Here is an 18,245-nt window from a genome sequence, read left to right as displayed (position 1 = left end):
CCCCCCACCCCCACCCCCACCGGCAGCGACCACCACGAGGCAAGGCCGAAGAGACTGGGGCAAAAGCCTCTCGCTCTCTCTCTCTCTCTCTCCTGGGTGAGTGGGGAAAGGAAGGAAAAAAAAAGGACTTTTATAAAAAAAACAAAAGAAAACTGTTAAAGAGAGAGGGGGGGAGGGGCATATATACTATTTTCTCTCTTTTTACACTCTCTCCCATCCAAAGTAAGCCCACCTGAGAGGAGTTGCATAAAAGAGGAGGGGAAAAAATAAAATAAATAAATAAAATAAAGTGGTAAAGGAAAGAAGGGAAGAGAGGGGGGGTAAAAAATAAAGGAAGAGACAAAAAAAATAAAAAAATAAAAAAAATAAAATAAAAATAGGGTGCGGAAAAGGGGGGAAAAGAAAAACAAGGGGAGAAGAAAAGATGAAAAGGAAGGGGGATAAAAAAAAATGCCAGAAGGGCGCCAAGGGTGAGGGGGCACCAGAAGCAGACGGGACAAGGGGCAAGCCAGCCCAGGCGAGCGATCAGCGCACGAAGCAGCGGACCAGATGTATCACCGCATCAAAAAGAGCTGGACAGACAGGTACCCTCTCCCCTGGGGCTAGAGGGGGGCTGGAACTGGAAGGTAGCCTTACCGAGGTGGTGAGGGAGCAGCTGCAGGCAATCAAGGCAGAGGTGAAAGCGGACGGAGAGGCCGCAGTACAAGCAGCAGTGACCAGGGCCATGTCAGGGGTGCAACAGGCTCTGACCAGATTGGAGGTGAAAGTGGATGCCCAAGAGGAGAAACTGGAAGCCCAGGAGGCAACCATTAAGGAGCTGGAGAAAGCAGCGACCGACATGAGCGACCGGGTCACGGCCCTGGAGAGGGAAGTGGCGAGACTGGGCGCAACACAGGGGAGCCTGAAGGGCAGGGTAGGTGACCAGGAAAACCACTCGAGAAGGCAAAATGTAAGGATAGTGGGCCTGCCAGAGGGGAGCGAGGGTAGAAACCCCACAGCATACGTGGCTGCGATGCTGGGCAACTTAGTGGGGAGGAAAACTTTCCCCAACCCACCGGAAATGGACAGAGCACATCGGTCGCTGTGCCCGAAGCCCAAGGCAGGGGAACAACCGAGAGCAGTCATAGCCAAACTGCACCGGTACCAGGATAGGGAGGCAATCCTGCGCTGGGCCAAGGAAAATAGAGCCTGCAATTGGGAAGGGAACGCCGTCCGAATCTATGAGGGTCTTGGAGCAGATATAACTAAGAGGCGGGCTGAGTTCAACAGAGCGAAAGCAGCTCTCCACAGGAGCAGAGTGCGTTTTGGTATGCTGTACCCAGCAAAATTCTGGGTCACATACCAAAACAGGGAATATTTCTTTACAGCCCCCGCTGAGGCGAATAGGTTCGTCGAGGAGCACGGGCTGGAAGAACAGCAGGGGAGGTAGGGACAAGGGGCCCCTGGCAAGGGGCAATGACACGTCGACGGGGGGGTGGGGAGGGGCGAGGCAATGCCAGACCCCCCCCCGGCAGGAACACCCAGAGCAAGAAACAACCCACTGCCCAAGGGACCGCTCCAGGTGGGAGGCCAGGCCCCAGCACAAGGGAACGAGAGCAATGGAGAAGGGAGAGCAGGTGAGAGGGGTGCAGGGTAGGATGGGGGAAGAGCGGGCAGAAAACCGTAGAGGCCAGGCAGAGGAGAAGCGGGACAGCAACCTCCGAGAGGGGAGCCACTGTACTAGCAGGAAAGCTAGCGCCGGGGGCACGCAACAAAGCAGGGCCGCAGCGCACCCCCAACAGGGGGGAAGGCTCCAGGCAGGGGAGGGGGGGAGCACCCGTCAAAGTCGGGAGAGCAAACGGGGACAGGAATAGGGGATAGAGGGGCAAAGGAGGGGTATACAGGGGAGGGGGGAAAAGGGAGAGAGTGGGGGGGGGGGGGCACACAGGGAGGGAGAGACCAGGGAGGGGAAAGGTAGGGACAAAGGGACAAAAGAGGCCAGAAAAGGAACAGGGCCACAAAGTGCCACAACCAAGGGCTCGGAACAAGGAACCGCTGCAAGCACCCACCCAGTACGGTCTGTGGGCAAAGGGGCCCCCCAGAGTGCAAGGGACTACCCGCGTGGCGGACACACAGTGGACGGCCATGGCAGGTGCTCCGGGACAAGGGGAAACCCCGGAGCGCACAGACCCGACCGCATGGGGAGAGCAGTGATAGTGGCCATCCTGGACGGCCCCCTAACAAAGGGAAACCCCGGAGGGCAGGGGCACGTCCACCAGATAAATATGGTTAATCCCACAGGAGCGAGGGGGCAGAAGCCCCCCACCAGGATAATCACCTGGAACGTAAGGGGACTTAACGGCCCAGTGAAGAGATCCAGAGTCCTCATCCAAACATGAGGGCCGACATAGTCTTCCTCCAAGAGACGCACCTGAGGGAGCAGGACCGACTGCGGGTAGGAAAAGGCTGGGTGGGACAAAGCTACCATTCCTGCTATGGGACAAGGGCCAAGGGGGTGGCGATCCTGATCGGTAAGAGGACAATGTTTTGGGCGATAAAGACGGTCACAGACCCAGGGGGGGCGGTATGTCATGGTCAGCGGGGCCCTGGATGTGGCACCGGTAATTCTAGTCAACGTGTACGTGCCCAACTGGGTAGAAATCCCGGACATAGCGACGCATCGACTAATCATGGGGGGGGTGGGGGTGGGGTGGGGGGGGGGGGGGGGGGGGACGACTTCAACTGTGTATAGAATCCAAAGACGGACAGATCAAACCCCAAAACGGGGAAAACCTCAAGCATGGCAAGGGAACTCAGTCACTATATGGAGCAGATGGGAGCAGTGGACCCCTGGAGATTCACCCACTCGGGGGAGAAAGAATTCTCTTTCTTCTCCCCAGTACACAACGTGTACACCAGAATTGACTTCTTTGTGGTGGGGAAAACGGTGCTTCCAGAGATAGACAAAGTGGAATACTCCGCAATTGTGATATCAGACCACGCCCCACACTACATGGACGTGCGGCTAGAGACAGGAAGGGCCCAGCGCCCCACATGGAGGTTCGACGGTGCCTTACTAGCTGACAAGGCCTTCAGCGAAAGGATAGCGCGGGCCATAGCGGAGTACACGGAGAATAACCAAAACGGGGCGGTCTCACCCTCCACGTTCTGGGAAGCGCTTAAGGCCGTACTAAGAGGGGGAATCATTGCCTTCAAAGCGCGAAGAGATAGGGAGGAAAGGGTGGCTAGGCAGAAGCTGGTCGACTCCATACTGGAGGTAGACCGTAAATACTCCGAGGCCCCGACCGTAGAGCTCCTGGCGGAGAGGAAAGAACTACAAAGGAACTTTGACCTGCTCTCCACCAGGAAAGCAGTACACCAACTCCGCCAGGCACGCGGGGCCCTGTACGAACACGGAGACAAAGCCAGCCTGTTGGTACACCAGCTGAGAAAGCAGGCAGCCACCAGAGAAATTGGGCAAATCAGGGGTACCAGAGGCACGTTGGAAACAGAACCAGAGAGGATTAACAAAACCTTCAAGGCCTTCTACCAAGAGCTGTACACCTCAGAGCCCCCAACGGGGAAGGCTGGGATGAACTGGTTCCTTGATGGACTGGACATACCAGTCATGGGAGAGGGCAGAAAACGGGATCTGGAAGCACCACTAGCACTGGGAGAGATCATGGAGAGCATTAGCTCCATGCAGGCGGGGAAGGCGCCGGGACCGGATGGATTCCCGGCAGATTTCTACAAACAATTTGCGATAGCGCTGGCCCCGCACCTGCGGGAGATGTTCACAGACTCACTAGCTAGGGGCACACTGCCACCCACGTTAGCACAGGCCCCAATCTCGCTGATACCTAAGAAAGACAAAGACCCAACGGAATGTGGGTCATACAGACCCATATCTCTGCTGAACGCAGACGCCAAAATACTGGCCAAAATCCTAGCCAAAAGGCTAGAAGACTGTGTACCTGAGGTGGTCACAGAGGACCAGACGGGCTTCGTCAAAGGTAGACAGCTTACCTCGAACATCAGGCGCCTGCTGAACGTGATAATGACCCCCTCCGGGGAGAGAACACAAGAGGTGATCATCTCCCTGGATGCAGAAAAAGCCTTCGACAGAGTCGAATGGAAATACCTCATAGAGGTACTGGAGCGGTTCGGGCTTGGAACAGGGTTCACCGCTTGGGTAAAGCTCCTATAAAACGCTCCCATGGCGAGCGTACGGACCAACAATACCAACTCCCAATACTTCCAGCTGCACATGGGCACCAGACAAGGATGCCCACTGTCCCCGCTGCTGTTCGCACTAGCAATCGAACGGCTACCAATCGCGCTCAGGGCAGCAAAAAATTGGAGGGGGATCCGAAGGGGAGGTAGAGAGCACAGAGTCTCACTCTATGCAGATGATCTGCTCCTCTACATCTCGTACCCACAAAGCAGCATGGACGGAATCATCGCGCTCCTGAAAGAGTTTGGAGCCTTCTCGGGCTACAAACTCAACATGAGCAAAAGTGAGATCTTCCCAGTACACCCGAAAGGTTGGGGGGGGGGGGGGGGGGGGCAGCACTAAAGGGGCTGCCGTTCAAACAAGCCCAACACAAATTCCGCTACCTGGGGATCCAAATAGCCCATGACTGGAAAGGGATCCACAAATGGAACCTCACCAGCCTGACGGAGGAAGTAAAAAAGGACCTGCAAAGATGGAACACACTCCCGCTCTCCCTCGCGGGGAGAGTCCAGACGATCAAAATGAACGTATTGCCCAGGTTCCTTTTCCTGTTTAGATCCATTCCGATCTACATCCCCAAGGCCTTTTTCAAAGCGCTGGACAAACTTATCATGGCGTTCGTATGGGGGGGGTAAAAATGCTAGGATCCCAAAGAAGGTCATACAAAAAACAAAATCCAGGGGGGGGCCTAGCCCTCCCGAACCTACAATTCTACCACTGGGCGGCAACAGCCGAGCGAGTAAGGGGATGGATCCAGGAGCCAGAAGCCGAGTGGGTGCGTGCGGAGGAGGCCTCCTGCATGGGGACCTCCCTCCGGGCCCTCGCCACGGCAGCAATCCCATCCCCACCCAAAAAACACTCCAGCAGCCCAGTGGTGACAGCCACCCTCCAATCCTGGAACCAACTGCGGCAGCAATTTGGCCTGACCAAAATGTCGGACAAGGCTCCCATCTGCAACAACCATAGGTTCACACCAGCACTGACTGACGCCACCTTCGAAAGGTGGAGGCAGGACGGGGGGACACTGACAGTCAGGGACCTATACACGGACGACAGGATCGCAACACTGGACGAACTGACAGAGAAATTTCAGCTAGCCGGGGGGAACGAGCTACGGTACCTGCAGCTCAAAAACTTCTTTCGAAAGGAGACAAGGACGTACCCACAACCGCCACGACAGACACTACTGGAAGACCTACTGGACGCAAGTATCCTAGAGAAAGGGAACTGTAGCGACATGTATGACGGTAGAAAGGGACGACACCGTACTGGACGCAACAAGAATGAAATGGGAGGATGACCTGGGGATTGAGATAGGGTGGGGACTCTGGAGCGAAGCACTGCATAGGGTCAACTCCACCTCCACGTGCGCAAGGCTCAGCCTGATGTAACTAAAGGTGGGACATAGAGCCCACTTAACAAGAAACCGTATGAGTAGGTTCTTCCCGGAGGTGGAGGACAGGTGGAGGACAGATGTGAACGGTGCCAAAGAGGCCCGGCCAACCACGCCCACATGTTCTGGTCTTGCCCCAGACTTGTGGAGTACTGGACAGCCTTCTTCGAGGCTATGTCCAAAGTGGTGGGGGTGAGGGCGGAGCCATGCCCGATAGTGGCGGTCTTCGGGGTTTCAGACCAGCCAGATCTATTCCTGGGGTGGAGGGCGGACGCCCTTGCCTTTGCCTCCCTGATCGCCCGCCGTAGAATCCTGTTTGGCTGGCGGTCAGCAGCACCACCCAGAGCTGAAGACTGGCTGTCCGACCTCTCTGAATCTCTCCAAATGGAGAAAATCAAAATCAAATTCGCCATCCGAGGGTCAGACAACGGCTTTCACAGAACGTGGGAGCCATTCATGCAATTGTTCCGGGACCTGTTTGTGGCCAACGAACAAGAGGAAGAATAGTCGGGTGGCCAAGAATCAGGGGAAAATGAATCGGGGGAAGGTAGCCGGGGGGGAGGGGGGGGGGGGGGGGAGAGGGGGGAGGGAGGGCTACGGGTTCGTTACGGGGGTTTGTTCGCATGGTTTTACGCTTATTTCTTTTTCTTGTTAATTTATTGTTTTTGTATTGGAGGGGAGGGGTTACTGTTTTTCTCTGTTGTGATAAAAATTTGTTGTTGAAAACTTGAATAAAAATTATTCCAAAAAAAAAGGAAGGACAAAGCCGCAAGCGACAGTCTGATGGCAAGCTAAGGCCCAAAACCAAATTGTAAATAAATACCTATAAACATGTGCCTCGGCCATATTGGGGAATGTAAAATATGTATGCCGGTTAAAGGGGGTGGCCACAGTTATTATTATGAAGATGCTTGCCTGTAAATATACATGTTAATGTTTGCATGTTTTTTTTTCCTAATAATTTGTAATTTGTTGGACATAAAATATGAAAACTCAATAAAAAACATTTCCAAAAAACCTTAGTGTCGTCTGCAAACTTGGACACATTGCACTTGGTCCCCAACTCCAAATCATCTATGTAAGTTGTGACAAATTGTGGGTCCAACACTGATCCCTGAGGGACACCACTAGCTACTGATTGCCAACCAGAGAAACACCCATTAATCCCCACTCTTTGCTTTCTATTAACTAACCAATCATCTATGCATGCTACTACTTTACCCTTAATGCTATGCATCTTTATCTCATGCAGCAACCTTTTGTGTGGCACCTTGTCAAAGGCTTTCTGGAAATCCAGATATATCACATCCATTGGCTCCCCATTATCTACTGCACTGGTAATGTCCTCAATAAATTCCACTAAATTAGTTGGGCACAACCTGCCCTTTATGAACCCATGCTGCGTCTGCCCAATGGGACAATTTCTATCCAGATGCCTCGCTATTTCTTCCTTGATGATAGATTCCAGCAAATTCCCTGCTACCGAAGTTAAGCTCACTGGCCTATAATTACCCGCTTTCTGCCTACCTCCTTTTTTAAACAGTGGTGTCATGTTTGCCAATTTCCAATCACCTGGGACCACCCCAGAGTCTAGTGAATTTTGGAAAATTATCACTAGTGCATTTGCAATTTTTCTAGCCATCTCTTTTAGCACTCTGGGATGCATTCCATCAGGGCCAGGAGATTTGTCTACCTTTAGCCCCATTAGCTTGTCTATCACTACCTCTTTAGTGATAACAATCCTCTCAAGGTCCTCACCTGTCATAGCCTCATTTCTATCAGTCACTGGCATGTTATTTGTGTCTTCCACTGTGAAGACCGACCCAAAAAACCTGTTCAGTTCCTCAGCCATTTCCTCATCTCCCATTATTCAATCTCCCTTCTCATCCTCTCAAGGACCAATATTTACCGTAGCCTCTCTTTTTTGTTTTATATATTTGTAGAAACTTTTACGGTCTGTTTTTATATTCTGAGCAAGTGTACTCTCATAATCTATCTTACTCTTCTTTATAGCTTTTTTTAGTAGCTTTATGTTGCCCCCTAAAGATTTCCCAGTCCTCTAGTCTCCCACTAGTCTTTGCCACTTTGTATGCTTTTTCCTTCAATTTGATACTCTCCCTTATTTCCTGAGATATCCATGGTCGATTTTCTCTCTTTCTACCGTCCTTCCTTTTTGTTGGTATAAGCTTTTGCTGAGCACTGTGAAAAATCGCTCGGAAGGTTCTCCACTGTTCCTCAATTGTTTCACCATAAAGTATTTGCTCCCAGTCTACCTTAGCTAGCTCCTCTCTCATCCCATTGTAATTTCCTTTGTTTAAGCACAAAACACTAATGTTTGATTTTACCTTCTCACCCGCCATCTGTATTTTAAATTCCACCATATTGTGATCGCTCCTTCTGAGAGGATCCCTAACTATGAGATCATTAATCAATCCTGTCTCATTACACAGGGCCAGATCTAGGATCACTTGTTCCTTCGTAGGGTCCATTACATACTGTTCTAGGAAACTATCATGGATACATTCTATAAACACCTCCTCAAGGCTGCTTTATGGGATCTTGTTATCGAATTGGAACAGTTAAGTGGGAATTCATTAAGGATTATACATAGATTACTGTTGCTGTGTGGGGTATTTATGTCTGTAATTGATAGAAATTCTTACTGTGTGTGTTTATACAAATGTTAACTAAATTCGTTAAATAAAGCTTGTTTTTTTGGTAAAAAGTGCTGAAGAAGCCTGTTGAATAACACCTGAAAAGAAGGCTCTTATGCGCATCCTAGCCCAAATCAATAAAATGTTATCGGTCAGGTGAACTCCAGAATACATTTAGGAGTTATTGAAACCTGGCCCATAACATACTTGCACCACACGGGTGCAGCGGTTCTAGAAAGCAGCCCACCACCCCCTTCACAAGGTCAATTAGGAATGGGCAACAAATGCTGGCCTCGCCAGCGATGCCCACATCCCGTAAAAAATGAATTAAAAAAAATATTCACCAGGAACTAAATGAGGTTTTGTTATATGTATATCAAAAATATCATTCAACATCATTCAACCTTCACCTTAATTAGATAGGTTCAATGAAGAGTCTTTTGTCTGCTGGACCATTGGACATCATACTTTCAACTCTACCATCTTCCTATTTAGTGCTAATCTTCACCTGGACAGGTCTTTGAATTAATACTTCACTCCTGCAGTGCAGCCTTGATATTGGACTCAAACTTCTGGAGTGGGTCTACAAGATTATAAAGGATAGAGTGGATGGGCAGGCACTCTTTCCCAGAGTGGAGGGGTCAGTCACCAGGGGGCATAGGTTTAAGGTCCATGGGGCAAAGTTTAGATGAGATGTGCGTGGCATATTTTTTATACAGAGGGTGGCGAGTGCCTGGAACACGTTACCAGGGGAGGTTGTGGGAGCAGATACATTAACGGTGTTGAAAAGGCATCTTGACAAACACATGGATAGGATGGGTATAGAGGGATACGGCACAAGGAAGTGTTGAAGGTTTTGGCTAAGGCTGATTTCATGGCCAGTCCAGGCTTGGAGGGCCGAAGGGCCTGTTCCTGTGCTGTATTGTTCTTTGTTCTTTGTGAATCCAAAGATTCGCAACATGACAGAAAGATTCTAAACATTGACTGTTTCACCTGGAAGTCATCAGCTGGGAAAAGAGAGGAATAGTGACGCCTTCCTTGGGCGTGACCAGTGACTACAGCGGTTTGGCCATAGGCACCACCACTGAAGACAACAACACATTGTATCACGTGGCAGCTTCATGTGCGGCCCATGTGGCAGAACCTGCCTCTCAAGGATTGGCCTCTTCAGCCATCAGCAAAGATGTGCCATTTTTGTATACTCGTTCATGGGACATGTTGGCTGGACCAGTATTTATTGCCCATCCCTAATTTCTCCTTGAGAAGGTGGTGGTGAGCAGCCTTTTTGAACTGCTGTCGCCCATGAGGTGTAGATACACCCACAGTGCTGATAGGGTGGGAGTTCCTGGATTTTGACCCAGCAAAAGTGAAGGAACGGCCAATATACTTCCAAGTTGGGATAGTGTGTGGGTTAATGGGAAACATCCGGGCGGTGGTGTCCCCATGAGTCTGCTGGCCTTGACCATCAAAGTCGCGGGTTTGGAAGGTGCTGGTGAAAGGGCCACGGTCAGCTATGGTATACTCTCACTTCAGATTCACCCACAGCAGAATGTCAGACTTTAATAATAATCTGGTGTAGTGAACGCGTGCATCAAATTATTGTCGAAGAAAAGCCTCAACTGGCAATCATCTGCTTTTCATTTAATAACATTTGAAAACCCACGACAACTAATTTATTTTTTACCATGGTTCTGCCTATTCATAATATTTAAATGAAAAGTTAAATTAAATCTGAATTAGATTTCCAGTTGCTCTCAGGCATTAATGATTTATTAATCTTGCAATCGTTCCTCTCTTCCTTTGATTTGCTCATTTTTAGAATCATAGAATTTCTTCATTTCTTTCCCCCTTTCAGATGAGTTAAGCAGGTGACTAACTATCCATTGCTGCCAACACAGACACCAACAGGCCTCAAAACTACCACAAGTTCAAATAGCCCCTAGCCCTTGTAAGTGTGACACCTTGATGTCAGCTAGCTGTAACTTGTTTTTTTAAATTCCTCCATGTTGGCATCTTTGCCTGGCCAGCATTTATTAGCCATCCCTAATTGTCTTTTATCTGCCTGGTAGGCCATTTTAGTACCCAATTATTTTTTTTCCAATTAAGGGGCAATTTAGCGTGGCCAATCCACCTACCCTGCCCATGTTTGGGTTGTGGGGGTGAAACTCACGCAGACACAGGGAGAATGTGCAAACTCCACACGGACAAGTGACCCAGGGCCGGGATTCGAACCCGGGTCCTCAGCGCCGTAGGCAGCAATGCTAACTATTGTGCCACGTGCTGCCCCCGGTAGGCCATTTTAAAGGGTGTTTTAGAAGCACATGTAGGCCAGACCAGGTAAGGATGGCAGATTTCTTTCCCTAAAGGACATTAGTGAACCAGATGGGTTTTTTCATGGTCGGCATTATAGACTTTTAATCCAGGTTTTTATTGAGTTCAAATTTTGCCACCTGCTGTTGTGGGATTCGAAACCAGGTCTCCAGAGCATTACCCTGCATCTCTGGATTACCAGCCCAGCGACAATGCAACTATGCCACTGCCTCCCTACTCTCATTCGAAAGGTTTTGAGTTCACATCCCACCCCAGGGACTTGAGTCCATAACCTCGGCTAGTATTCCAGTACAGCACTGAGGGACTGCGGCATTGACTGAGCTGTTCTATTTTGGGATCCACCATGAACTGAGGCCCCTCTCATTTGGACGTAGAAAATCCCATGGGTCTATTTCAGAGAACAGCATGGGAGTCCCCCGGCCTATATTCATACCTCAACCAACGTTATTAAAACAGATTCTCTGATCATTTCACATTGCTATTTGTGGGAGTTTGCTGTGCATAAACTGGCTGTTATGCTTCCTACAATTCGTCACCATCCTCCACTTGATCCACGATGACATGCAAGCTGCGATATTCATCTACGGATCCACCACAGATCAAATATCTGTGCCTCAAGCAGGACTGCGGCATTGCACCATCTCTATCTCTATCTTCCTCAGGGCAACACTCCATCCCAGAACCATGAAGCTCCTTGTTGGAGTGGAATTAATCAACAGGACAAGTGGAAAATTATTCAACCTTCAATGCCTCCAGACCAGACCCAACACCATCCCAACATCTGTCATCAAGCTATAGGTGTTTAGCATTACTGCCTTACAGCGCCAGGGACCCGAGTTGGGTGCTGTCTGTGTCGAGTTTGCACGTTCTCCCCATGTCTGTGTGGGTTTCCTCCGATTGTTCCAGTTTCCACCCACAGTCCAAAGATGTGCAGATTAGTTGGATTAGCCATGATCAATGCTTCATGTTACGGGGATAGGGTGAGATCAGGTACTCTTTCGGAGGGTCAATGTAGACACGATGGGCTGAATGGTCCCTTTTCTGCACTGCATGCATGTGCGCACATTCAGAGGCTGAGCTACAAACCATCGTCGATGCATTCACCGAGGCATATGAGAGAATGGGCCTTAGGCTAAACATCCAGAAAACAAAGGTTCTCTACCTGCCACACAAAACTGTCCCCCAACCATCAAGATTCATTGTGAGTTCCTGGGCAATATGGACCATTTCCCATACCTCGAGAGCCTCATCTCATCATGAGCAGTCATCAACAATGAAATCCTACATCGACTCCAGTGTTCGAAACCAAGACCTCAGCTCCAGCAACAAGCTCATGATCTACAGAGCAGCCGTGGTCCCCACCCTCCTGTATGCATCAGAAACATAGGCAAAGTACAGCAGACACCTAAAATCCCTGGAGGGTTTGCCAATATTGCCTCTGCAAAATCCTGCAAATCCACTGACAGGATGTGTGTGCCAACGTGAGTGTCCTCTCGCAAGCCAAAATCCCCAGTATCGAGGCACTGGTCACGCCTGACCAGCTGCGATGGGCAGGCCACATTGTCCGCACGCATAACACAAATTCCACAAATTGCGGTGGCTCAAGACTGGGGATATTGGCCTGAGACTACCATTGGTTAAGTTATAGGCACAGACACCACACAATAGGTCTTAACACTTTGGCTCCACACTACCTGGGTTCCTGCCCCCGGGGTCCCGCGCAACCACCCAATCGACCGAGGTTCGCGCACTCGCACGTGATTGGCCCTGAGATGGTCACATGGTCTATGCAACCCGCCCCTTAAAGGGGCTGCACTACGAGACCTGTGCTCTACACTGAGCTCCACAATGGCAAGCGATCACTGGGAGGGCAGAGGAAACGCTACAAGGACAGTCTGAAAGGCTCCCTCAATAAATGCAGCATCCCATCAGCACGTGGGAATCGCACAAACTGAAGACGAAGCATCTGCGGAAGCGCCAACCACTTCAAGCGTCGTCGAGTGGAGCACGTGGAGGCCAGGCGCAAGCAGCGGAAAGAGAGCACAGAATGCAGAGCGTCCCAGCTACCCGCCCTATCGATCACCATCGGCCGCACTTGTGGCAGAGTCTGCGACTCCAGGATCGGTCTACTCACCCACCGCAGAACCGAACCCCCCTCCGCAACCCCCCACCCCGAATGGAAGCAAGTCATCTTCCACCCTGAGTGACTGACCCAGAAAGAGATATTGATTGTGAAGTAGTCTGAGGGGTCAGGAAAGGTGTGACAGAGATGTAAGTGTTTCTTTTCACATTGATCTGACGCCAAAAAAGCCAAAACAAATGTTCAGCTATTCCTTATTAATTGACTACTTCAGTGATTGCTCTTCATTTCACAAACCAGAGAAAACAAGCGAACAGTGCAGCACGGTAACACAAGTGGATAGCAGTGTGGCTTCACAGCGCCAGGGTCCCAGGTTCGATTCCGGCTTGGGTCACTGTCTGTGCGGAGTCTACACGTTCTCCCCGTGTCTGCGTGGGTTTCCTCCGGGTGCTCCGGTTTCCTCCCACAGTCCAAAGACGTGCAGGCTAGGTGGATTGGCCACGCTAAATTGTCCTCAGTGTCCAAAAAGGTTAGGAGGGGATATTGGGTTACGGGGATAGGGTGGAAGTGAGGGCTTAAGTGGGTCAGTGCAGACCCGATGGGCCGAATGGCCTCCTTCTGCATTGTATGTACCATGTTCAGTGTTCACGAAGAAAGAGAAATTAAGACAGAGCCACGGTAACTCAGGCACCAATAAACAGGTACCTCTAATCGTCTAATGTATATGGTTTTACTTTACAAATTACTCCAGCGTTTTCAATTGATGGGTCGGAATGATTTACTTATGCCAAATGTTTAAGTTAAATAAGTGTAAAGTGTTTCTGAAGACATCTCAAAATGTTCTTGTGATTATGGTGGTTTTCCTCAGACAGTGTAATCATAGATATTTCACACTGTGATGTGTAAGGAGACTGTTTGAATTCCCTGTGCTTTGCTGCAAGTGTGGAGTTCAGAACGCGTAGCCCTTTGCTGAAAGAAAGCAGTGAGATCTGCTTTTTGTATTGTGTCTGCCGGTCGGAGGGGCTGGAGCAGAAATAATGTCAACAGCTGTCTTGCTGCTCAAATTCCCCAAACAAATCCAGGATTCAAACAAGCTGACCTTGACCATTATCAGCCTGAAGCCATAGCAAAGCCTTGCTGCTTTTCAAACTGGATCCATCCGGCAGCAATTCTCTACGCTTTCCAACAGATGAAGTCCTGGCAGCTTTTGACATGGAATCCCATGGAAGGTGCAAAACAAAAACTGGCCATTTGCCCCAAACTGTCCTGCGTTTACCTTCCGCTGGAGCCTCCTCCTGCCCTTCCTCATCTCACTCTATTCTCCTCAATCTCTATTCCCCTCTCACTCACACGTTCATCCAGCTCCCCCTTAAATACATCCATGCTATTTACTTCAACTATCCTCGTGGTGACAAGTTCCGAGTTCTCACCACTCTCTGGACAAATAAATTTCTCCCCACAGTTTCCCATTTTCCGGTCTATCATCAGTCTGGACAAATTGTCACGGTGGCACAGTGGTTAGCACTGCTGCCTTACAGCGCCAGGATCCCAGATTCAATTCCGGCCGCAGGTCACTGCCTGTGCGGCGGCTGCACGTTCTCCCCGTGTCTGCGTGGCTTTCTTCCGGGTGCTCCGGTTTCCTCCCACAGTCCAAAGATGTGCAGGTTAACGGGGATAGGATGGAAGCCTGGGGTTAAGTAGGGTGTTCTTTCCAAGGGCCGGTGCAGACTCGATGGGCCAAATGGCCTCCTTCTGCACTGTAAATGCTACGATTCTAAGCTTGAGGATGTCAGCGAAGAACAAGAAACCCACAATGCGAGGAAACATAAATGACTGCAGGAGGAATGTAAATTATATAACAGGATAGCTTGGAGAGAGGGCATTGACTCGCCAAGCCTGATCCGGCTCTTTTGAAGAACAGTCCAGTTTGTCCCCTGCTCATCCCCTGAAAATTTCTTCTTCTTTAAGTCTTTATCCAATTTCCTCTTGAAGGCCACCATTGACTCTCTCCGCCCAGGTTAAGCCCTCAATTATTTCGGACTGGGGTGAGGAGAAATTAGTTCATTCAAAGGGTTAATAATCTTTGGAGTTCTCTGCCCCAGAGGGTTGTGGGTGCTCCATCGGTGAAGACATTTCAGGCTGTGGGATAGACAGGTTCTGGCCTCTCTGGAAATTAAGGGACGTGGGGGATCAGGCGGGAAGATGGAGTTGAAGCCCAAGGTCAGCCATGATGGCATTGAATGGCGGAGCAGACTCGATGGGCCGTGTAGTCTGCTGCTTCTCCTATTTCTTACATTCTTACTTCCCTCGGGAGATGTATTCCAAGTCCACCCGCTCCTTGTGTGAATTAGTTTTCCCCCTAACTTGTCTCTGATTCTTTCGCCAGCACCTTGAATCTGTACCTTATGGTGGATACTCGATACCTGTAAATACTTGAAGGAGGAAAACCCAACCCGGGAAGCATTAAAGTCAACACATTTTCTTTTTGATTATTTTGTAATCACAATTTTTAACCCATGTTTTCTTTTCTTCTATTTTTTACTAATGTTTGTCAATGAAGTTGCTTTAGATGTGATCAGTGGATTCCTGATTTCCTTGAGGAAAATAAATCTTCCTGGTCTGGCCTACATGTGACTCCAGATCCATAGCAATGTGGTTGACTTTTAATTCCCTCAGCTATAGCCGAGCGAGTCATTCAGCTGCATCATAAACAGGTCCACAAGGACTCAAATCGGATGACCCACCCAGCATTGACCTCAACACCAAAATTACAGTGGTACACTCTGCCCAATCGAACTTGAAAATACCTCCTTACTAACGTCCGGGGGTTTGCGCCAAGTTTGGGAGACATGTTTTACAGATTAGTCAAGCAACACCCCAACATAGTCATACTCACAGAACCGTACCTTACAATGTCCCAGGCACCACCATCACCAACCCTGGCACGACAGACCCAGCAGAGGTGGTGGCCCAGTGGTGTACGGTCAGGAGGGGTTCCCCTCGGAGTGGACAAAATGGACCCCAGACCCCATGAAACCTCGTGGCACCAGGTCAAACGTGGGCAAGGAAACCTTGTGCTGATTACCACATACCATCCCTCCTCATCTGATGAATCAAAGCTCCTCCATTTTGAACACCATTTTAGAGGCAACGCTGAGGATGGCAAGGGCACGGGATGTACTTTGGGGGGTGGACCTCAATGTCCATTTACCAAGAGTGGTTCGGTCGTACCACCACAGATTGAGCTGGCTGGGTCCTGAAGGACACAGTTGCTGGTCTGGGTATCCCTGCTTTCCTGGTATTCCCATGTTTGTCACTGCAGCTCCAACATCTGAGCGAGGGCCAAGCCCAGAGACTCATCATCTCACTCAGACACATCAGATCTCAAGCCTCCAGCAGCCACTGAGCGCCAGCGACCTGGAATGTCCCTACTGTGGAACAGAACGTTTGCTGTGCTCACCAGATAGTGATCCTGGACCAGTTCTATATGTAGGCCCCACCGAGGTGTGAGTCACTGCACTGGTGAAGGGTGCAGCTGAGTGCAGTGTCAGATCTTCAAGGGTATTGTCCTCAGGATCCTCATCCGTGTAGACTTCAGCAGACTTTGAACATCAATAAGAAGTAAGAATGGCCTATGAAGCTGAAAGTCAACAGAGGACATTTCCCACCCACTCTTCTCGATGCACGCAAAGACTCGGACTGCAGACTTCCAAGTGGTTTAGCCACTTTCACTGAACTTGCCTTCGGATCCTTCAGAAGATCACTTGACATGACCAAATACCAGACACTGAGGTGTTCACCCGAGCTGGCATGCCAAACATATTAAGACAGTGGCGATATTGATCCACACTGCCTGACATTTGCTTTTCAAAGCAAATCTCCCACATAGAGCTTGTGTCTGGGGTGCGCCGTCACGGCGGTCAAAGGAAGCTCCACAAGGACACTCTGAGGTCTTTGCTTTGATGCCGACTTCAGGTCCTGGGAAAAGCTCGCCCAGGATTGCTGCACCTGGCGCAAGCAAATAAAAAGCACTGCGGCCTCCTTCGAAAACAAGCTTTTATCAGGGGCAAAGAGAAAACGCAAGGAGGGGACATCCCAAGCAAGCAAGTCATCCAAAACTCAATCATCTCTGGTACTTTGCCTCAATTTTCAGCAGAAGCTTCCTGGTGGGAGATTGGCCATAGCAGCCACCCACATACCCACTGGGGTCCTACCAAACATCCCAGATGATGTACATGGTCATCTTTATTGGCTGTTCAGTGGGTCTCACAAATGGTTGAACATTAAGGGCGGGATTCTCCAATAATGGGGCTATGTCCCCACGCCGGCGTGAAAAGCGGCACCAACCACTCCTGTGTCAACGGTCCCAGATAATGGGGAATGCTCCCCTTTCTAGGGGCTAGGCCAGCGGCGGAATGGTTCCCGCAGCTCTAACCAGCGCGGAACGGCCGGCGTGAGTTTGCGCACGCGCGGAATGGCCAGTGTGATTCGGCGCACGCATGGTTCGGCCGGCGTGATTCGGCCCACGCATGGTTCGGCCGGCGTGATTCGGCGCACGCATGGTTCGGCCGGAGTGATTCCGCACATGAGCGGGGTACCCTTCTCCACGCCAGCCCCCGGGCAATATGGCATAGCCCGACAGGGGACCTGGCGCTGAGGAACACAGGCCCCCATGGAAACAGCCTGCCCACTGATCGGTAGGCTCCTGTCGCGGGCCAGGCCACTGTGGGTCCCCCCCCCCCCCCCCCCCCGCCCCCTCCACCAGGACGGCCCCCACAAACATATCTTCCCGGTCCCGCCAGCCACTCGGCCCGTCAGGAGAATCAGCGGGAGGGCTGCTTTCAACCGGCGGGGCGGGAATCCCGCGGGCACGTGAGAATCGGCAGGGGAGAATTGGGAAGCCTGCGTCAGGGCGGCGGGGCGCGATTCTCTCATCCCCCGGGGATTCTCCGTCCCGGCCTAAGTGTTTCCTGGTAACACATAACAATCAACATACGTACAGGGTATAGACAATGCTATGAGCGAACTCTATGCTTGCATCTACACAGGTTTTAGTCCAGTCCGCAATTGTTTCTAGTCTCTGGTCATGTGTCTCTTTACATCACAATGTTGGCGGTGCTGTGTCCCAGACCCACATTGACCCTCGATGTGCTATATAAGCTCAACCTACAGTCTTTACCTCAAAGGACACACGAGGAAGGAAGGGATTTTGTAACTGTGACAAATGGCCTTCCAGAATAAACGTTGTTCCCCTGAGGCTGAAATTGATTGTCCACATAGTTCTTGTCCAATGTCCACAGAAATTATTCACATTGTCCTTACAAAAATTCCAAGCATTTTCAAGGTGACGGAGTTCTGAAACTCTCTCCCCCAAAAGCCTTGATGCGAAATCAACTGAAACTTTCAAGATTGAGATCGATACATTTTTGTTTTGCGAAGATATCAAGGGATATGGAACAAAGACGGTAAGTGGCGTTGAAGTGCAGAGAAGCATGATTTAATAGAATGACGGAACAGGCCCAAGGGGCTGAATGGCCTATTTCTGTTTCTATTTTAAAAGCTTCAAAGGTCTTC

Source organism: Scyliorhinus canicula, chromosome 10 (assembly GCF_902713615.1).
Source record: "Scyliorhinus canicula chromosome 10, sScyCan1.1, whole genome shotgun sequence".
NCBI classification, from domain to species: Eukaryota; Metazoa; Chordata; class Chondrichthyes; order Carcharhiniformes; family Scyliorhinidae; genus Scyliorhinus; species Scyliorhinus canicula.
The sequence above is the reverse complement of the archived record's forward strand: the minus strand, read 5'-3'. Positions refer to the sequence as shown.